A 23,677-nucleotide genomic window follows, 5' to 3' on the forward strand; every position below is an offset into this window, starting at 1 on the left:
AGTTGACCCGGTCTTGCCTTCAGAGGATTTATCTTCGAATGATACAATCACTGAAGGGGATAAAGATGACACCATCCAAATTCTCTTCATCAACACAGACTCCGACGAGCACGGGGGCAATTCCCCCATTCCTTTATCGCAGGAAGGAAGTTCGTCAAAGCGATACCCGGCCGTCTACTCGGTCCCACCACCAAGCAACCTAGTTGTCTCCTTCGACTGGAACCAACTAGGCAGACCCCGTTTGCCAGCAAGCATACCATTCAGAATTATCGTCCAAATATACAGAATGGTCATGGCTGGCACCATCATTGATGAGGGGGCATCTGTGAGTATCCTTTCCTCTACTGCTTGGAAAGCGCTTGGTTCGCCAGCGCTTTTGCCTGAAATGAGAAATCTTACAGGCTTTGATAAAGAAACCAGTCGACCTTTAGGGATCCTCCCCAATGTGCCTATCACATTGAAAAGGAGGACCGTTCAAATGAACGTGATGGTCGTTCAAGGACCCTTGGATTATAACCTACTCCTTGGACAAGACTATATATATTGCATGGGAGCCATCGTCTCCTCACTCTTTAGAGTAATGTGTTTTCCGCACGAAGGAAGAGTGGTCAAGCTCGTGGACCAGCTTTCATTTCCCGGATCACGCATCGCAAATAGTCATATACCGTCCCTAAATGGTCTCTTCACGCAAGAAATGTCTCAACCCACGGTCCGTCCCCGATGAGCGCGAGTGATTCGGAAGGATATGACTGGAACCCAGGGGGCATGCGTCCTGGTCTGCTTCGGCAGGAAAACTTTGGGTATAGGGTAGGTTTCCGCGGGAGAATATGACTAGTCTGTACCCCGTCCGTCTTGGAAGAGGGGTTATTCTAGAATAAGATTCTTTTGTCAAAGTTATGTGTTTGGCGCTCGTTGTCACTCACCTTTGTTTATCTCGGTAGACATCGCCGAGGAAGTGTTTTGTTTGCTGTGCAAATGAGACAATCTTTGGTAACCTGAAAGAGGTAGGCCTTTCCTGGTAGAACAAATGTTTTATCTGCAAATTGAGAGGTAACCTTGAAATCGTACTTTATACCTGGGGGCATGCAAACCTTTTGGAGTGCAAGCAAGGGGCGGCTATTTATTTTTTTAAATTTTTAGGTCCTCCCTTTAAACCTGTAGATCTAACCCTTTAAACTCGTAGGATTAGTCATTTCCGAACTTGCATAACGAAAGGATGCGGGGCATAGCTTTGTAAGGTGCAAGCTCCATAAAAAATGGCATCTTACATGAGACATTCTTATCATATGACTGTGTTATCGAGCAGTTTTAGCACATAGTTCATGCTCGTTAAAAAATAAACATAAAACCGAGCAGTGTTTTTCCGTGTTTAAGCTCGTTAAAAAATGAAATATCCTCCGGTAAATAACCACCGTGAATGTAACATTATCAGCGATTAAAGCCTTAGTCGTGTTTACACCGTCACCTCCACTTTTCCATTGGCCGGTCATTCACCTCCATTTGATTGTTTACCCATTTTGAGGAACAGCTGTGAAGAGTGATTTCACTAGCCATCCTTGTGACACTGCCGTGATTGGAAAATTCCAACCCTTACCTGGAATCAGCTGCTACCCGTTTTATCACTCGTTCCTCAAAAGACGAGTCTTCTTTAAGCTCTTTTCATCTGACTCATAAAATATGAAAAGATTGCCGAGTTTTGGCCTTCCAGCTCGTTAAAGCGACCGGAAGTGCTATCCCTCCTCTAGATTTTAATCTTTTTGGACCTGAGGGATTATTGCACAAAAAGATCGAGCGCTTGTTTTGTTCGGCTCGTTAAAACTATCGAAAACTCATCCCTTCTGTATTGTTTTATACTTTTTCGGACTTAAGGGATTAGATGACGAAAAAGGACTTTTGGAGTTATCTTTACGTACCTTTTTAGACTCTCTAAAAATGAAAAGAGACCGAGTTATCTTTGTCGTTAAACTCGTTAAAAAACATTAATAGCGACAAACTTGTCTTTAGACGAGAACGAGTTTCACTATCGCTAGGCTCGTTAAAACATAGCGATGGGTTTGCCCAAAGGGAAAATTATAGAACAAGCATATGTTATCCTCCTCAAGCTTGACAAAAATAAATAGGTACTGGTCAGAAATGACTGGGGAAAAATTGGGAAGAAACTCAAAGAACTGTTATTGGTAGCAAGTCGCTCTTGAACATGACACTTCCACTCCGTGCCTGAGTCGGGTTGGGTTGTTTCATTCACCAGTCACATCACCATGGTCTCGCCATACCATCCACCTTTGGGGTAAATGCTACCGATCCATCACACAAGTGTCGCCGATATGTTCAAGAGAAGTCATCCAGAGAAGTCAACCGTGTCCTATCCACTACCATACATTATCCTTCATTCTTTCATGACCGCCACCCTGAACCATATATCATCAGATCGTTTTCACCTCCATCAAAATCATTTGCTCCGTTCCTTGTCACTGATGTGGGATACATCAAGGCCCTCCTTTGACGGATCGCTTCTTGTCGACATCAGCTCATTATCCAAGAATTTGATCTAGGAACAACCCCTTCAGTACTTTGAAGCTTGCATGCCTCAATGGCAAGTTTCTCACTTCCGGCGACAGGTATACATCAATGACCTTCGACCGAAAGATTTTGCGTGGTGTTCGACGCCAAGTCCTTTATTCACACCACGTGAATTGTACTGCAGTACCTTGAAGGTCATTATCATTATCGGTGATTCCTATCGCGCTTGCTAACGGTTTACATCATTGACTGGTAATCAAGCGATGTCTTTCCATGTTCGACTTCAGAACATTTCTCACATGGATCGACTTGTACTTAGAGTAAAGATCGGACGAGATTGAAGACCCCGGATCTAGTTTCATCTATCCGGGCTGCGATATATATTCAGGAAAAATAAAGACATTGACATGTACAGCATTGCAGCAGGTAATCATCCTACCAAAAGGATGATGATTTCATCAAAATCATCAGTCTACCATCAGACGATTGTCTGTTCTATGTACAGAAAAAATGAATTTATAAAGCTGAGCATGGGAATGCCCGCCTCAGCTAGATCATGAAAGCAGTATGAAAAATAATGTATTGTATTGTATCTTATTACAGGTCTCCTCCCAGCATTGGAAGAACTTCGGATCCTCCTAATAAAGCATTTCACCCGATAAAACGGCCTCATACTTTAGGGGGCAACTGTTATAGACATTTTTGTACCTTACAGCATTGAGCATGAAATGTCCATAATTCAAGGGATCCAAAGTCCCTAAAAGAGTTGTTCCTGCCCCTAAAGGAACAAGGTCAACCAATGACAGCTTCTCCCAGAAGTTCTCCACCAAAAACCACTCAGAAACAGTCAAATCAGGATCAATTCAGAGGCTCCACTAGCTGCCTGCGTTGAAATGCAGAGGCTACACTGGCTAGGTGCATTGCAACGCAGGTGGAAGCACTACTAAGGTGTGCTGAGCGGGAAATGACAAATGGCAAGCTCATTCAACGAGGTGGAAAGACCCTGGAAGCTTCCAGAATCTTCTCCAATGACACTTGCCTCAATGAATTCGACTAGTGATGAGTAAGAGGCTCTCAACCTCCAAGTGGAAGCAAGAACTGACAGAGAGAAGCCACAAGTCAAAACATGAGCTGACTCATCCTCTCTGCTTACATCTATATATGGATCTCTCACCCAGAGGTTCAGGAGGCTGGAATTTTGTACTTTGCAGAGAATTGCTGTTGGTTTGAGATTGAGATTAGTACATTGGGTGATTTATGCTTTGTTGGAGGAGAGGAAGGGACTCTTTTGCTGGGAGGTAGATGCTGGATCAGAACTCACTTGGTTGTATCTCCTCTTGGACTTTCTTATTCTATCATTAAACTATTTGAGTTTCTCCTACATGTTGTGTACCAATGATGTTTTGTTATGCTTACATGTTTAGCTTAATCTGATCTTGAGCTTTTTATGAATGTATATCTATATCTTCGTGTAGTTTCTCTCTCTTGTGATCTTGCAGGAATTCGGTGAAGCTAGGCCGGTGAAGGAGCAAGGAGCTGAGAGCCACTGAAGAGAGGAGTGATTGGATCAATAAACTAGCGGAAGACGCAGGTTAGTTACATCCTTTCTCCTCATTTACATTTCATAAAGAAGAAATACTCAATTAGTTTTCCTTGTTTGTTGCTAAGGCACTATCACACCTTAGAGTGGGATAGGGGCATTCCGAATGGATACTTTTCCCAACAACAATTGGCGCGGGTTGTCAATGTGCAACTAGCGCCAACTGGCACGACTGTAACGCTATAAAAAGTGCCAGCCGAGTTTGCTATGGAAAAATAAAAGACAAACGAGCCAAAGCTAAGTCAACAGTACCCAGGTACACCAAGGGGCAAGAAGCAACACAGGGACTCAACCTAGAAAGCTAATAAAGCAGGATAAACCAAGAAACAAGGCAAGTTCCAAGCCGTTCAACTCGTAAACCAAACCGGAGATGGACTGAAGTGGCGTTGATCTACTTTGCTAATGCAGAGCAATAGCGTTTCGAAGGCTGTCTGGCTGTATTTCAGGCTCCGTCCAAAGTTTACAAATCAAACAACAAGACAAAACAATCAACAAGACAAAAAGCCAACTCCCCAACGGAGTCGCCAATTGTTGTGGAGGTAAATCCCCTCTGCGGACAGAGGCGATCCCTACTAGCCCAAATGGGGTCTAGCAACAATCAAACAATGCTAACACGCAGGTTCCTAATTGCAAATCAAAGACCGATGATGAGGGTCTACCTGGATTCCAACGCTAATATTTGTAGAAGAGTCGTCGCTCCCGTTCCTTTGCTCCGGTCGGTCACAATCCCCACGATCCTCGTGAATGGACACCTTCACATGCAAAGAACGACACAAATACAAGCATAAAATCCAATAGATGCAACTATATATCAGTCAGAAAGGATATAACTCAATCATCATTACAAAGACAATAAGAGTGGAACCATAATGATAGTCGTCTATTATTGATAAACAACAAAGAAGAATACAACCATAGTTCTGACGTCAAATCCTCCTTTGGCTAGGTGATCAGCAACACATGCCTTGCAAAGCTTGTTGGGAATGGGGAACAAGCCTCTCTCTCCTTGGTTACTTGGACAAGAATCTCCTCACTTTAGATTTAGCTTCATGGGGTTGAAGAAGGCTTCTTGTAGCATGAGCTTAGCAATTCTCAGATTTTGGGACTTAGAATTTGGAACTTGGAGACTAACTTGTCAAAGGCAAAAGGACAAGCTTTTATAAATAGAGGAGAAGGAGTTAGGGTCATCCACAAGATTCATGGGATTGGCTTTATCACTAAGAAGCTTCCATGAGAGGTGGAGAACTACTTCCCTTCTATGGAGATTCGAAGCCCAACTAAACTAACCCAAGATGGAATTAGTTCATGAATAGGTTAGGAAGAACCTTCATAAGTTTGTTTGTTAAAAAATTTACCCAACTGGGCTGGCGTGAGTGCGACTCTAAGACAGAGCGCCAGCTGGCGCGCCCTCTTTGGAGGATTTCCCCGATTGGCGCGAGTAATACACAGTGGAACCGCGCCAATGGAAAAAGGGCTATTTTTATGGGTATTTTGCAGAAGGTGTCTTCAAGGCATGTGAAGTACATACTTAGGGGAATACAATGCAAGTGTTTTCAAGCTATGTCACTTCTCACAGGTCCTGGGATAAGTCCTCCAAGGTGCGGGAGAAGGGGTAACAGGGACGGTGACAAATTACTGTGTAACAAGCAGCATGCATGAAGTTATTACAGCTGAAGGGAAAGACGTGAATAAACAGTGTTTGCAGCCATCTAATTCTATTGAGGAGATTGAAAGAATAGTGTGGAAAACAGAGAGTCTTGGGATCGCTGACCATCTTCCTAAAGAGAAATTAGTTCAGCCTTCAAAGATCCTTTTTCCGGATGAAGAAAATGGTCTTTGGACCATGGAGTTTGATGGTGCATCGAGAATAGATGGAGCTAGGATTGGTGTCTGGATACATGGTCCATTGCATCAGTCAAATAAAGTTCCTCGAAATGTGAGAATGAGTTCTTACAAGTTGGATTTTGAGTGTTCAAATAATGAGGCTGAGTATGAGGAATTGATTGTTGGCCTCAAAATTCTGAAGAAGTTGGGAGCAAAGAAGATTTCTGTTTATGGCGACTCTGAATTGGTAATCAAACAAGTTAAAGGGGAATACCAGGCCAAGCACCCAAGAATGTGAGCTTATCGCAATGTTGTACTTGACATCGTCAAGGCTTTTTCAGAATACACTTTGTCTCTTATTCCTAGAACTCAGAATGTCATAGCTGACTCACTCACCATTGTAGCAAGTATGGTGAATATTCCTATTCATCCTAGTCAGAAGTACTCCATCCATGTCAAACATCGCCTAGTTGTTCTAGACAACATGAGATTTTGGCAAGTGTTTGGGGATGATAAACAGATAGACAATTTTCTACAATTGGAAGGAGAATTTCAGAATTCTCACATTGATAATGCATCCAATTTGAATGATCCGGACATCCACTCAGCTGAGATTGAGATATTACAGCTCAAGGACAACAACATTCCAAGAGATTTGGTGCCTTTGGAAGAGTTATTTGATCTTTATGATGTCCTCAAGAAGCCCACCATGGTTCCTACTAAAAAAGGAGTTGAAGATGTTGGCGTTATGATACAAGTGTTGTCCTTGATGGCAACTCACACAGATGACAGATCATAGTGCAGCAAGGTAGTAACAAAGAATTGATGATCAGACTACAAAGCATGAAGAAAGAAAAGTACATACGCAGGTTCACTATATACCAAGTAGTGTATACACGTAGTTTCACTATATACAAAGGCGCGTATATTGTACACATGCACTTTCACGCAAGGAAAGGTGTGTACATGTTGGAAAACTAAGTTTTGGGTCCGTGGTATTTGGACCTATGGTTTTGGACCTTGGTATTGCGTCTGAAGTATTGAACCCAGGTGTTGGGTCCCTAGTATTGGTTCTAAATGGTTTTGGACCATGGTATTGAGTAAGGCCTAAGACTATAAAAGGGGAAGGAAATCATTAGGCAAGGGTATGAACTAAAGTATTGAATATATTATGAAGAGCAAGATCCAGAATTGGGTTATGGTGCATAGCTGGATCTGAACCCAAGGAGGAACCTGAGCACTAGAAGATGGATAAGTTCTATTGATGGGTCAAGGCTTGAATAGTAGTATCTTTGTGATTTTGATCTGTTATATTTGGTGCATGATTTGATCTATAAATCTGATAATCTAGGTATGACTGATTTCTGAATAAGTGAAAAGGGTAAATTATCTTATAGATCTGTATGTAGGTTCGGCACATCAAAGGCACGTATACACGCTGGTTCAATAAGTCAAAACAACGTATATTCTAGTTTGCCTTAATACAGCAGCGTATGCACGCAGGTTTCTACATATTGAAGTAGCGTACGTCTCATGAAATATGTTTTAGCTGCTTCTATTTATTGTTGCTGTGTTCTGGGTTCAAGATTGGTTTCTGGTTACTGTTAATGTATTCTGGTTACAGCATTCAGAGAAGTAATTGTTTGATTCAGTTTTGATTGAAGAAAGGGAGAATGGTCAATGCAGATATATTTGATGTTTGATTAATGTTATTGATGGATCCAGTCTAAAAATTTATGAAACGTGGTCCCTGGAAGTAAAGAGAAGGTTGTAACCTTCTGTAGGTCAGTGCCTACGTACTAGTACCTCAGCTAGTACAAGAGCTAAGGGGATTGTAGCTCCCTTCCAGGAGAAGCTAGAGAATGAGAGAAGGTTGTAGCCTTCTGTAGGTAGTAGCCTGCGTACTGGTATAAGACTGCACCAGTATAGAAACATTGTAAAAAGAAGTTTCTAATTAAAAGAAGATAGAGATGAATTGCAGCAGGTGGTTTTCACCCACATTGGGTTTCCACCTTATATATTGTGTTCTTATGTGTGACTGCCTGTTCTGTCTACTGTTCCAAGTTACTGTTTGTATGGTTTGATGCACATATTAATGATCAACATTTGAAGAATAATTTAAATTACAATTATGCTGGTTATACGCTAGTTTCCTTAATTGCAGTTGCGTACATACGCGGTTTTTACTAACTGAAGTAGCGTATACAAATCTGATTGTAAAATGAAAAATAATTGACCTGATAACACTGATTCACCCCCCCTCTCAGTATTATTTCCAACAGAAGATGTAAACATTGGCACAGCTAATAATACGAAGATGGTCAAGTTCTAAAAGTCCTGATCTCCTGAAACAAAAAGTAAGTACAAGTCTTTAATGAAAGAATTTGCTTATGTATTTGCTCGGGACTATTCATATCTGAAGGTTTATGACAAAATTATCATTCAGCGTACCATTCCTATTAAGGCTAATCAGAAGCCATTTCGCCATAAATTAAGGAGGATCAATCCCATGTTCCTGCCATCGATTGAGAAAGAGGTAAATAGGCTTTATAATTCTGGAATCGCAGTCCCTATTCGATTTTCTGAATGGATGTCTAATCTAGTGGATATAAGAAAGAATATCTAGGAAATTTGTCTATGTATTGATTTCAGAAATCTGAACAAGGTGTCCTTGAAAGACAATTATCCCCTACCAAGATGGATCACATACTTCAAAGGGTATGTGGGTCCTCTAGGATGTCATTGCTATATGGATACTCTGGATACAACCAAATTCTGGTACACGAGGATGAATCACCTCAAGATAGCCTTCACAACGCCATGGGGTACATGCATGTATAACAAGATGCCTTTTGGGTTGAAGAATGCAAGAGCTACTTTTCAGCTGGCTATGGACATAGCTTTTACAAATGAAAAATATGTATTTCTTGTTATCTATTTAAATTATCTTATAGTGTTTTCAAAGTCTGATGAAGATCATTTACATCATTTAAGAATTTTTTTCAAAAATGCAGAAAATTTGGCATCTCACTCAACCCAAAGAAGAGCTTGTTCGCCATGGAAGAAGGTAAGATATTGGGACACATCATCTCTAAATATGGCATCTGCATTGATCGTGCAAGAGTGGATGCCATTCAACAATTAGACTTCCCAAGGAACAAGAAAGAGATTCAGTCTTTCAATGGGAAAATCAATTTTCTGAGAAGATACATTCCTAATCTAGCTAAGCAATTGAAAGAAATGACGAACATGTTGAAGAAGGACAGTGAGGTAAAGTGGTATTTGGAGGCTAAGAAATCATTTCATGCAGTGAAGTTTGCATTGTCTACTGCACCTATTTTCATTAGCCCATATTACACTTCATATTTCATCATCTTTTCTTTTACCTCTGAGCATACATTAGCAGTTGTCCTAATGCAGAAGAAAGATCAGAAGAATAAACAACCTATAGGTTTTTTCAGTCGCACTATAAGGGATGCAACACTGAGATACAATATCATTTAGAAGCAGGCTTTGCCTTTAGTGAAAGCCCTCAAGGATTTTCGAGTTTATATTTTGCATTCTCATACCATTGCTTATGTTCCTATTGCAGCAGTGAAGGAAATTCTTGTGCAGATGGATCCTGAAGGTAGGAGAGGAAAGTGGATTGCAGCTATGCTGGAGTATGACTTGGAGATCAAACCTACAAAGCTCATCAAGGGACAAGGCTTAGCAAAACTCATGGCTGAATCAAATCTACAAAAACTATAAATCAATTTGATTATTGCGCTTTCTAAAGAACAAGAAGAAGACGATATTTTCCGACAAGTGTCAAATATGTTTATGTCCTCACCTTGGTATTTTAACATTGTCTATGTCTTGCAGCACTCGAACCCTCCACCAGTGTTTCCAGGAAAACTAGAGTCTATTTGATCTGCTAGTCCCACTAAGATGGGTAGCTATCTTATAAACAAACAATTCAAAGTAACTCCTGATTTCTTTTATGTATGATAGATAAGAGAGAAGCAGAGAGCACCAACCTGAATTTTTCGCTTGGCTCCTTGCTTGTTTCCTCTCTCCCATGATATAGCTTGCCACTTCCTTCTTACTTGTCCCGCTTTAGAGAACACTTGTAGAGACAAAGCAACAAAACACCATCAAAGCATAGAGATATATAATACCATAAACAATGCAGAATCAGAAATACATTGACCATACAATTGCATTCACAAATAGAAAGATTCACAAATACACAAGTATATGGAGGAAAACTCAAATAACTTTATTGATAGTAGAAGTAGAAGAGAGGATTACAACCCTACTGTCTGATCCAGCATCATCCTCCCAGCATGAAAGCCCTCTTCACCTCATGAAAAGCAAGAACACCCAACAATACAATGTCTCAAAGAGAAACCAATAGCACTTCCTTACAAATTACAAAATTCTAGCCCCTAGATCTCTGTGATGAGGGATCCATATATAGATATTTGCAGAGGGGTGAGTCAGCTTCTAGTTTTTTAATTAGTGTCATTTCACTGATAGTTCTTGGTTCCACTTGGAGATTTCATGATCTCTTACTCATCCCTGGGTGAATTCAGAGAAGCAAGTGTCATATGAGAAGTTTCTAGAAGATTCTCTAGGTTTCCACTTAGCAAACTGTCTCTGCCATCTGTCTACTCTCGCCCATCACACCCCACAGAAGACTTTTTCAGTATGCATCGCACCTGGCTAGTGTAGCAGCCAGTATGCATCACACCCTAAGCATGGAGCAGTCTAAATGGTCCAGTTTTGGCCAGTTCTGAGTGGTTTTTCAGGTGGAACTTCTGGGAAATGATGTAATCAATTGACCATGATCCTTTAGGGTGTGGAACAACACTTTTAGGAGTTTAAGAGCCCTTGGTTTATCGACATATGTGATTGGGGTTGCAGTGCCCAAATATGTCTATAACAGTTTCCCCCTAAAGCATGAGGTCATAAATCTTCTGATGTCGGGTGAAATGCTTTATCATGACGATTCGAGGTCTTCGAACTGGAAGGTGACCTATATAAAATACAATACAATACATTATCTTCATATTATTTTCATGATCTAGCTGAGGTGGGCATTCCCATGTTGAGCTTTATAAATTCATTTTCATGTACATAGGACAGACAATCGTCTGCTGTTGCAGACTGGTGATTCTTGTAAAGCCATCATCCCTTAGCTTGGATGATCATCTATGCAGCTATGGTGTACATTTGATGTCTTTATTTTCCTGAATATATCACAGCCCGGATGGATGAAACTAGATCCTAGGTCTTCAAACTCGTTCAATCTTTGCCCTATGTACAAGTCGATCCATGTGAAAATATGTTCTGAAGTCGAACATGGAAAGACATCGCCTGATTACCATCCAATGATGTAAGTTATTAACAGGTGCGAGAGGAAAAACCGATAATGATAATGACCCTCAAGGTACTATAGTACAATTAACATGGTGTGAATATATGAATCGATGTTGAACACCACGTAAAATCTTTCGGTCGAAGGCCATTGATGTAAACCTGTCGCTGGAAGTGAGAAAATTGTCATTGAGGCATGCAAGCTTCAAAGCACTGAAAGGGTTGTTCCTAAGTCAACTTCTTGGATAATGAGCTGATGTCGATAAGAAGTGACCCATCATAGGAGGGCCTTAATGGATCCCATATCTATGACACAAAACAAAGCAAATGATTTTCTGGAGGTGAAAATGATCTGATGATACAAGGTTCAGGAATGGCAGTCATGAAAAATGGAGAGTGAAGGTATTGCAGTGGATGAGGCGTTAGCTGGGTTGGTGAATTCTCTAAATGACTTCTCTTGAACATATCGGTGGCACTGAGATGGATTGGTAGTGCTAACCCAAAAATGGATGGTACAGAGGACCAATGGTGATGTGACCGGTGAACGGAATAACCCAACCTGACGCAATCATGGTGATGGAGTGAAAGTGTCATGTTCAAGAGTGACCTGCTACCAATAAAGTTCTTCAAGTTTTATTCCCCTTTTTCCCCAGTCATTGTTGACTAGTACCTCTTTATTTTTGTCAAGCTTGAGGAGGATAACATATACTTGTTCTATAATTTTCCCTTCGGGAAAACCTGTCGCTATGTTTTAGCGAGCCTAGCGACAGTGAAACTCGCTCTTGTCTGGATGGACAAGTTTGTCACTATTGTTTTAACGAGTTTAACGACAAAGATAACTCGATCCTTTTCATGTTTAGAGAGTTTGAAAAGAGACGGAAAGGAAACTCCAGCAGTCCTTTTTCATGGCACAATCCCTTAAGTTCGAAAAAGTATAAAATAATACGAAAGGGATGACTTTTTGATAGCTTTAACGAGCCAAAAAAGACAAGCGCTCGATATTTTTGTGGAATGATCCCTCAGGTCCAAAAAGATTAAAATGTAGAGGAGGGATGGTGCTTCCCTTTACTTTAACGATCTGGAAAGGCCAGTAGCTCGAAAATCTTTTCATATTTTACGAATCTAAAAAGAGCTTAAAAGAGACTCGTTTTTTAGGAACGAGTGATGTTTTCGGGTAACAACTGGTTCCATGTAAGTTTGGAACTTCTCAAACACGGCAGTGTAAATAGGGTCGCTAACAGAATCACTCGTCGCAGTTGTTCCTCAAAAGGGTAAACAATTAAGTGGAAGCATATGATCGGCCAAAAGAATGGAGATGATGGTAAGAACACAACCAAGGTTCAAAAGGTTGATAGCAAGGCAATCACGAAGGTTATTTACCAAGGGTGGATTCATTTTTTAATGAGCTTGAATCTTTAGAAACTATGCTCAGTGGCGGGTTTATTTTTTAACGAGCTTGAACCCTGCGGTAACATTGCTCATTGGCGAGTTTATTTTTTAACGAGCTTGAACCCTGCGGTAACATTGCTCGTGCCAGTCGTCTTTAAGGATGTTTCTCATTAGTAGGTTCATTTTTTAGTGAGCTTGCCCCATGCGAAACTTTTCTCAGCTGCCTTTTTATGCAAGCTAGAAATGACCAACTACAGAACTAACTACACTAATAGTTAATGAACCACTGACGTTAGATAGGATATTTTTGTCTTTCACCTAGATAAAACATTTCCTTTGCTTTGCTTGCACGCCACTGACAAAGGTGAATGGTGGATCAAACCAATCACCTAACCTAAGAGATTGTTACTAAGGGTTAATCGAAAACACTACAAGGTTAGAATTATGTTGGTCACTTTTCACTTGCATAAAAAAGGTTTGCATGCCCCCAGGTGTTGAGAAAACGATAATTTCCAAGTTACCGTAAGGAAGTTCCTGCATTTAAGAAGGATCGTTTCATCTACGGAGCAGACAAAACACTTCCTTGGCTCTGTCCATTGAAATAGACAAAGGTGAATGGTGTGAGCTTCCAATCACATAACGTGCGAGGAGATAAATGTTTCAAACTAATCCCATATCCTACACGGAGATGGCATTTCAGACTGGTCATATAACCTACAAGGAAATTTGTTTTTTCATCTCGATTCGCATGCCGAAGCAAACTAGGGTGCATGCCCCCTGAGCTTCGTTACATTCACCGAATTACTCGTGGTAATTAGGTGGATGAACTAGAGGTTGAAGAGACATTCTTGACGCAAAGAGACCATTTAGGGATGGTGTTTGACTCGTAGCTGTGTTTGAACCGGGAAATGAAAGCTGGTCGACAAGCTACACCATTCTGCCTTCATGCGGGAAACACATCACTCGAAAGAGTGTGGAAACAATAGCTCCCATGCTGTAAACGTAGTCACGCCCATGGAGTAGATTGTAATCTAGTGGCCCTTGGACTACCACCATGTTCAAGTGAACGGTTTTCCTTCTCAAAGTTATATGGAAATTTGGAAGTATCCCTAACAGTCGACTGGTTCCTTTGTTGAAGCCTGACAAATTTCGATTCTCGGGCAGAAGCGATGGTGAACCAAGCGCTTTCCAAGCAGTTGAGGAAAGGATACTCACGAAATCCCCTTCATCTATGATAGTGCCAGACATGATCATTTTGTAAACTTGTACTATGATTCGGAATGGTACATTAGATGGAAGGCAGGGTCCCGCTAGTAGATTCCAATCAAAGGAAACGACTAGATTGCTTGGAGGGGGGACCGAATAAACGGCTGAATGAATCTCTTGAAATGGAGAACTTCCCTCCTGTGGTAAAGGAATGGGTAGATTTCCCCCATGTTCATCATACTATGTATTAACAAAAAGAATTTGAACAATGTTGTTCTCGTTCTCTTTGGAAACTGTATCATCTGAAGGTAGACCTTCTGAAGGCAAGAATGGGTCGGATGTCGTCCCAACCTGTTGACTTTGGTCTGGTATGGACTCAGAGGTTTTATCTTCAATGATAGGCATTTCGACCGACAACTGAGGTATGTCACTCGGATTTTCAACTAGTGATGGACTTGGCAAGAGTTTCTTGTATCCAGGCGGAAGTCGCTGTGGTGAAGCAGGATAGTTATCTAAGACACTTTTGGCTTCGTCCAAAAAAGGACAACGGTGAAGGGCATGATCACCCTCACACAACCTACAAGGAAATCTGAACTTTTCTTTTTATCCATTGATTTCATTTTCACTATTTGATGGTGTGCTATCAACATGATTTACATAGGTTGACGATACCGAATGGTGCAAGCGGGGAGACCAGTCTCTCAAGATCCACATAATGCAAGGACAATCTCGATGAAAGTGGTTTCCTTTGCAAATTATGCATGGAGATTTGGGTTTGGAAGGTTCGGTGTGTGGATTTTCGCCGAATGATGCATGGTTGCCCCCTTGCTTGACTGGCTTCTTCTTCTTATTCTCCTTCCCTTTCTTCTTCTTCTCAATTACTTGGTTTTTAATATCACTAGTTTCACCAAGCGAAGAGGAAGAAGGAGAGGAAGAAACAAATGAAGTAGAAGGTGAGGGAGAAACTCCAGTATCATCTAGTTGTTGATTCGATTGATGAGGAATTACGGCGTTTTGAACGACAGAGGTTGAGAATAGCCATACCGGCAGGCCGATTGTGATTCTTGGAAGGGACAATGTAGCCATATAAGGAGCACCAATATCTCCCTAATAAGAGAAAGGACTAGGATTCCCCCCAAGGGGATCCTTGATTGGTGGACTGCATTACCTCAACCTAAGATCAACGAAGGAATAGGGATGTTATTCCGAATTAAATAAATTTTATGACGCTTTGACACAACTTGATTTTTCAATTTTTAAGAGTCGAGAAAAAGCTAAAGGTGACTCTGGTCACCTTTGATTTTTAATGAGCTTGAAGTGACAAGTGCTCAGATGGACCTTTTCTTTTAGGGAGTCGAAAAGGAACGAAAGTGACTACTCTGGAAATCTAGACAGAGGGACTACCAACCCAATCGCAAAACTGCAATATACACCTTGGTGGTAAATTAAAGAGAAATTACCAAGGACTTTACGTACGACAGTAAATATTCCCGAATGTTGTGTTTAGTGCATTGTGATCGATAGGGCGGCAGACATGGCTTCCTAAGGATAAAGGATATCCGCCTATTGTGGTCTCCCAATATATACTCGACGGTACGGGGAGCACAAGTCCATACTAGCACTTATCGTATCAAAGAGGAGGAATCGCCCAACCTTCGATGAAAACGACAGTTACCAAGTTTTACGACGCCGGAACACGTCTCTAGCCTAGACTTCTATATGTGTTGCGTTAGGTTCCAAAGCGTTTTTATGTTCATTGAGGTTTATTTTAGAGTTGATCTTTCTTAGAAGTTTGTCTTTCAAGGTTCACCGCGTGATGTAGATGTAAAATTCCTAAATATGCAATCTAAAATGATAAACAGTCGTTTGTTTTCTTTTAGCAATGAAAATCCTAGCTACTAAGGAAAGAAAAGTACGATTCTTTCAACAGAGAGCAGAGAGCACACACTAAATGCACTTTTCCTAAATCATTTTCTGCATGCAGTCTAAATGCAAATGCACATGCATGTATTTGTTTTTCCGCTTCCTTAATGTGAGAATGCCAAAAAGGAAAACTAAGTACAGATCTGAACTATTTTCTTGAAAGCGACACTTCAACAATATCTTTTCAAAATGAAAGGAAGTCTAAAATGACACTTTCAATTTTGAATGGAAAACTACTTTTGACACTTCAAATATTGACAATTCAAATCAAATACAATGACAAAAGTACAATCAACTATCTAGAAGAGGAAGACTTTACGACACTCTTTTTCTTGACTCAAAACGATATTTACGACACTTTTGAATCAAAATACGACAATTCGATTAAGCTACTCTTGACAAAGGAGGACTGCAAATGATGAAAAATACATAAAAATATTCACAAATCCTGATCGATGGAAGCTGAATAATGTGAAGGAAGAAGGCTTCAACAATGATATACTGATCCTAAGTAGCAAAACTACTGAATAGAGCTGAAAACAAAGAAGAAAAAACCAAATTCCAGAGAAGGAAACAGTATCATTCAATCATCGCACCTGTCCTTAAGGGAAATAGGGATGCATCTCACTTGCAACACACGGGAGGTGTGATGCATCCAGGCTGCCAGTTACAGACAATGCGATGGACCAGGGAACGAAACTGAGCCTGGTTTTTGCTCAAAATTTGGAGCTAGATTTAGGCTGAGCTATGATGGACAGTAACAACAAAGTACAGGGGTATGATCTTATGAGGTTATTGAGCTACCACAAGGGCACTTAGGATGTTTGCAAGTCAGATGTTCAATTCATAAACCAACCCGAAGATTGACTGAAGCAACGTTGATCTACTTTGCACTTGCATAGCAAGTGCAGTTCGAAGGCTATCTGGCTTAACTTCAGGCTCTGTCTATAGTTTATAAAGCAAACAACAGTAACAAACAAACAAACTAATCGCTCCCCAGTGAAGTCGCCATTTTTTTCCGGGAAAACTAGTGTCTATTTGATCTTCTAGTCCCACTAAGACGAGTAGCTATCTTAGAAACAAACAATTCAAAGTAACTCGTGATTTCCTTTATGTATGATAGATAAGAGAGAAGCAGAGAGCACCAACCTGAATCTTTCGCTTGGCTCCTTGCTTGTTTCCTCTCTCCCTTGATAGAGCTTGCCACTTCTTTCTTACTTGTCCCGCTTTAGAGAACACCTGTAGAGGAAAAGAAACGAAACACCATCAAAGCATAGAGATCTATAATACCATAAACAATGCAAAATCAGAAATACATTGACCATACAATTGCATTCACAAATAGCAAGATTCACAAATACACAAGTATATGGAGGAAAACTCAAATAACTTTATTGATAGTAGAAGTAGAAGAGAGGATTACAACCCAGCTTTCAGATCCAACATCATCCTCCCAGCATGAAATCCCTCTTCACCTCATGAAAAGCAAGATCACCCAACAATACAATGTCTCAAAGAGAAACCAACAACACTTCCTTACAAATTACAAAGTTCTAGTTCCTAGATCTCTGTGATGAGGGATCCACATATAGATATTTACAGAGGGGTGAGTCAGCGTCTGGGTTTTTGATTAGTTTCATTTCATTGATAGTTCTTGGTTCCACTTGGAGATTTCATGATCTCTTACTCATCCCTTGGCGAATTCAGAGAGGCAAGTGTCATATGAGAAGTTTCTATAAGATTCTCTAGGTTTCCACTTAGCAAACGGTCTCTGCCATTTGTCTACTCTCATCCATCGCACCCCATAGAAGGCTTTTTCAGTATGCATCACACCTGGCTAGTGTAGCAGCCAGTATGCATTGCACCCTAAGCATGGAGCGGTCTGTATGGTCCAGTTTTGGCCAGTTTTGAGTAGTTTTTCAGGTGGAACTTCTGGGAAATGATGTAATCAATTGACCATGATCCTTTAGGGTGTGGAACAACACTTTTAGGGGTTTAAGAGCCCTTGGTTTATCGACATATGTGATTGGGGTTGCAGTGCCCAAATATGTCTATAACAATCGAAAGTCCCCAAAGGTAAAGCTAGATCTCTGAAATTGAAGGCTTCAAAATATTGTATTCTAGATGGTGTTTTATTTTGGAAAGATCTTGGTGGTGTGTTGCTGAATTGTTTGGTAGAAAATGAAGCTAAGGATGTCTTGAAGGATTTCCGTAAAGGAGACTATGGAGGTCATCACTTTTGGAAAACTACAGCAAACAAGATCTTAAGATCTAGCTTCTATTGGCCCACCCTCTTTTATGTTGTATTGAAAACAATCATGAGCTGCCATGAATGTCAGATTTTTCAAGGAAAGAGAAAGCTTTTGCCATTACCATTACAGCTTATATCAATTTCAGCTCCTTTTCAGCAGTGGGTTCTTGATTTCATTGGCGAAATCCATCCCTCATCTTCAGCAAAACATAAATGGATATTGACAGCCACCGACTACTTGACAAAGTGGATTGAAGCAATCCCAGTCATGCAAGCTACTAATTATGTCATCATTCAATTCATTGAGTCTAATATTCTGTCTAGATTTGGCTACCCACAGAAAAAAAAAAAAAAAAAAAAAAAAAAAAAAACTGGCAATGTTGTTGCTTTCAAGTCAAAAATAATGGTAGACTTCTGTGCCAAATACCATATTATGTTAGGACATTCTACTGCTTATCATCCATAAGGGAATGGTCTTGCTGAATCTTCCAATAAATCCTTGGTTAATATCATCAAGAAGGTTCTATAGGTGAACAAGAAGAACTAGCATAAAAGGCTCACCAATGCCTTGTGGGCGGACAGGGTCAGCACTAAAAAATCAATAGGTATGTCCCGTTTTCAGCTAGTGTATGGAATTGATACAGTGTTTCCTTCATCTCTTGTTGTCCCGGTCATGAAAATTCTGCAGGAATTGGATAGTGAGACTAATGACATGCAAAGAAGGATAAATCAAATGATTCACTTACAATAAACAATGGAAGAGGTTCTTCAGAACACATCCAAACTCCAGGAGAAGATTAAAAAGATTTATGATGGCAAGACCAAGGAAGACAATTCCAATCTAGGAGTTGTGGTTCTTCGGTGGGATGCTAGAAATGAAGAGAAGGAAAAGATGGAAAGTTTGAAAACTTATGGATGGGACCTTACAAAAATTTTTCTTTTAGAGGGAAGAATGCTTTCTTATTGGAAGAAATGGATGGAGGAGATTATTCAGGAGGAGCGATCAATGGTAGCCTTCTCAAGCACCACTGTGTCTTAAAAAAGTCCTGAAAATTCATCATCATTGTATATACTGGTGTGTATTTTATTTCCATCAATTTAGGTGGTTGTCATAGGAGTTTGAAGTGAGAAGTGAAGGCCCTAAGGCTTCTTGGGTTAGGTACTATTTTGGTTTTTATTTCATTTTTCAGTCTTTTTCATGTCAAAAGGTTAGTCAGTTTCAAGTCAAAAGTCTGTTTTTTTGCATGTTGACTCCATTGCCCAATGGATAAGGCTGCTTGGTCTACGGTGTTCTTGACACCTCCAAGGAGCTGCCATCCCCAATTGGAGCCAATGTTAGTGTTAGTCTTGTTAGCCTGTCACCTAGATCAAATTTGCTTTTACTATGGTTGTCAAGACTATCAAAATCAAATTTTTATGTCACTAGGTTTACACAGCAAAATTTGGTCACTATTTGGTCAGTCTATAAATGAGGTCAGTCTTTTGGAAATTCACTCATGTTGGTCAACTATAACATTTTTATGGAGGTGTCATAATAAAAACACGTCACCCATCATCATCATTCCACTTAGTTTCAGGTCATCCATTAGGTCGATAAGCTTTCCAAGGTCCATCATTTTCATGAATAAATCCAGCAGTGAATAAAGCATGACAATCAGCTCTTGGGTATTGATTTGTGAGTTATCACACATTCATCATGTTCTCATGGTCAAAAAGTTCCAGAAGAAGAATTTCCAACACCCAGGAAAGTGAAAAGGCAACTCAGGTTTCAGTTGTAAAGGTAACTCTGTTTTCAAAAGTGAAAAATCAGTTTTCAAAGGTTTGTGGGTCCCATTTCTTTTATAAAAAGAGAAATAATTTTGCCTATATAAACTCAAAAGCCCCAAAACGTGGTTCATTTACCTCCTATTCACTCTTTAGTATCGAGATCTCCCATCCAAAAGAGATAAAAAGTCATTTTCTTAGGCAAATTTCAAAAAAAAACTTGAGGCGCTGCGCACAGGAACAAGGTATTGCACACGTGGCAGTGTCCATAAAACCCCCAAATCTCTCCCAAATTCCATTTTTTGGCTTGAAAACTTAATTTCATTGATTTCTAAGCCAAGAAACAAGTAATTACACCATAATTCTCCCTCATTTTCTTTTCAAAATCATCTCATGCCAATGATTCTTCAAATTAGGGTTTGTAGTGAAATTTTTCATGGGAAATGATACGGTGATAATGGCCATTTTTTTTTTTGGTTTCTAAACATGTAAAATGTTTCCATACACCTTTATACATGTTTAATTAATAATTTTAACCACTCAATCAACCTCAAAGCATAATTTTACCTCTCCAAAAGTAAAACCCTAATTCATTCCTAGAGGTTTTTGGGCATTTTTCATTACAAACTCTGTTTTTCCTCCTTGCAAGTAGATCACTCTTCCACTGCTTTTTCACTCATTTTCATCATCTTACAAAGTTCATTTCCACCTCTTTCAAAACCTCCTTTATCATTTTTTCAAACTCCACCTTCACATCACTTCATTTTCCATTCATACCTCAAACTTTTTCTCATTTCATGTTGTTAGGGTGTTTTGTCATCATGGAGGCAGAATCTACACCAGAGAGGAAACAACATCATAAGGGAGGGAAAATCCTCAGATATGAGCCATCAAATTTCAATGAAATCAACTCATATCCTTTCATCAAACAGTGCTTTGAAGATGTACATTGCTTGGAGTTTTGCAAAAGGGTGAGTGAGGTGGGTTTTCATGAGCAGTTGACAGATTGGGTGGCAACTCAGTTAAAGGGTGAAAATGTTTTTATCACTGGTGTTGAATTCATTTTTTTAGTGGCCTCCATTTCACTTGCTACATGGCTACTGAAAAATGATGAATATTGGTTCATGGGAATGAACCTAGATCTTGAATATTATAAATCTTTCTTAAAAACACCATATAAGGAAAAACATGATCACACTATGCCTTTCGGATACTTATTGTAGAAATATGCCCCTTTGATGAAGATTATCATGAAGTTCTTTAGATGTGAAGGAAGATTCTCTGGGTTGTATGGTTATCATTTTCGCCTCCTACTGCACTTCACCTCTCAAAAGCCACTCAACATGTGTAACTACCTATTCAGGAACATTTCCAAAATGTCAGAAAAGATACAAATGAAAAACAAGGAGCAGTACCCAAGCCTGTTTCATCATAGACTAATCAAGAATATAGTCCTTCACCCACTTGCAAATAAAGGTATGGCTTGGGAAACCTTTTTGGAAACAGCCCTGAAATGGCATGAAGCCAATATAGCAACTCAGCCATCTAGCATACCAAAACAGCAAATGGAGGTGGGGTCCTCTAGAAAATCAATTTAGAAAACTCAAGCACCTAAGCCTGAGGTAACTAAGGTTTACAAGAGAGGACTGTTATTGGGAAATATAGTGTCTATGCAGAGCTGCTAGTCCCACTAAGGCTGGTAGCTACCTTAGAAACAAACAAATTAAAACCACTTTCGTTTTCCTTTATGAGAAGTAGATAAGAGGGGAAAGAAGGAGACCAACCTCTGTCTTGTGCTTGGTTCCTTGCTTGATTCCTCTCCCTTCTGACAGATATTTGCCACTTGCTTCCTCATACCCAGCTTCAAAGAGCACCTGTAGAATCAAAGCAGCATAACACTATCCAAGAACAGAGATCTACTATCATAAACAATATAGGACCAGATATATATCGACCACACAAATGCATATATCATCAATCATACAAGAATGTGGAGGAAAACTTGAATAGCTTTATTAATAATCAAGAATAGCAAAGAGGATTACAACCCATTGTTCTGACCCAGCATCATCCTCTCAGCAAGAAAGCCCTTCTTCACCTCATGAAAAGCTTAGATCACCCAACACTATGATGTTACCCCAAGAAACCAGCAGCACTTCCTTACAAGATACAAAATTCCAGCCTCTGGATCTCTGGGATGAGGGATCCATATATAGATGTTTGCAAGGGGGGTGAGTCAGCTTTTGAGATTTGATTAGTGTCCTCTCTCTGATAGTTCTTGATTCCAATTGGAGATTGATGATCTCTTACTCATCCCTGGGCGAATGCAGAGAGGCAAGTGTCACAGGAGAAGTTTCTGGAAGATTCCATGATCCTCCACCTTGCAGATTGACCCTACCATTTGTCCACTCTCGCCCATCGCACCCCATAGAAGGACTTTTCAGTATGCATCGCACCTCCCGTGTGTATTTAGGTGGGATGCAGCACACTTTGACCATGGGGCAGGTGAGATGGTCCAATTTTGACCAGTTCTGAGTAGTTTTTCATGGAGAACTTCTGGGAGAAGATGTAATCAGTTGACCTTGTTCTTTCAGGGGTTGGAACAACACTTTTAGGGACTTAAGAGCCCTTGGTTTATGGACATTTATGATTGGGGTTGCAGTGCCCAAAAATGTCTATAACAGTTTCCCCCTAAAGCATGAGGTCGTTAATCTGTTGATGTCGGGTGAAATGCTTTATCATGAGGATCTAAAGTTTTTTCAAGCTGGAAGGCGACCTGTAATAAGATACATTACAATACATTATCTTCATAATATTTTCATGATCTAGTTGAGGCGGGCATTCCCATGCTCAACTTTATAAATTCATTTTCATGTACATAAGACAGACAATCGTCTGAGTGTAGACTGATGGTTCTGGTAGAGCCATCATCCCTTGGATTGGATGATTATCTGTGCAGTAATGATGTACATTTGATGTCTTTATTTTCCTGAATATATATCGCAGCCCGGATGGATGAAACTAGATCTAGGGTCTTCAATCTCGTTCGATCTTCACTCAAAGTACAAGTCGATCCATGTGAGAGATGTTCTGGAGTTGAACATAGAAAGACATCGCCTGATTACTGATGAGCCCCAATTTTTGGTACAATTTGGGCTCATTTGGCCTACTTACCTTGCTCAACCATTCATCTTTTATCACTTATGCATTCATTTCTTAGTATATTCGTGTTGTTTGTAGGAAGAAGGGCAGGCATTATATCTATGTGGCTAATACATGATGATTTCAGGTTTTTGGCATTAAAGAGAGCAAAAGACCACGCAAATGGAGACAAGGAGACAGCAAAGGTGACATTGCGGGTTCATAGGGAGGTTGTCCACAGTCTTGATGACCTTCCTCGTGATTTTCACCTTAACTCCTCGTGATGTTCTACATGATCAGTAGTTTACAGCAGTTTGACTTTCAGTTGGACAGCCAAGCTCCACGAATGGAGGAAGCCAGCTTGATCTTCATTGTGTATAAATATGAAGGCCGTAGCCTTTGATAGGAGCTTTTTGAACTTTTGAACTGATATTGTAATTTCTGAGCACGAGCTACAGCTCGATGTTTGTTTTTGTAAGCCAGTTTTGGCATGACATTAGACTCTTGATTATGAATAAAGGCAAGCAGATTCGGATCTAATTCTGAGTTTTTAAGGGAGCTATAGCTCTCAGGTTAGGGCCCAACCTGAGAGTAATATACCTCCTCTTCTTGTAGTGTTATTTGCCTTTCTTTCCAGCACTTTGTTTCTTTGTTTTGATATGCATTTCAAGAACACAGTCTGCTGATTTGATTTCTTA

The sequence above is a fragment of the Pinus tabuliformis genome, chromosome J (assembly GCF_031772625.1).
Source record: "Pinus tabuliformis cultivar Carrire ecotype Pingquan chromosome J, CPIR1, whole genome shotgun sequence".
NCBI lineage: Eukaryota > Viridiplantae > Streptophyta > Pinopsida > Pinales > Pinaceae > Pinus > Pinus tabuliformis.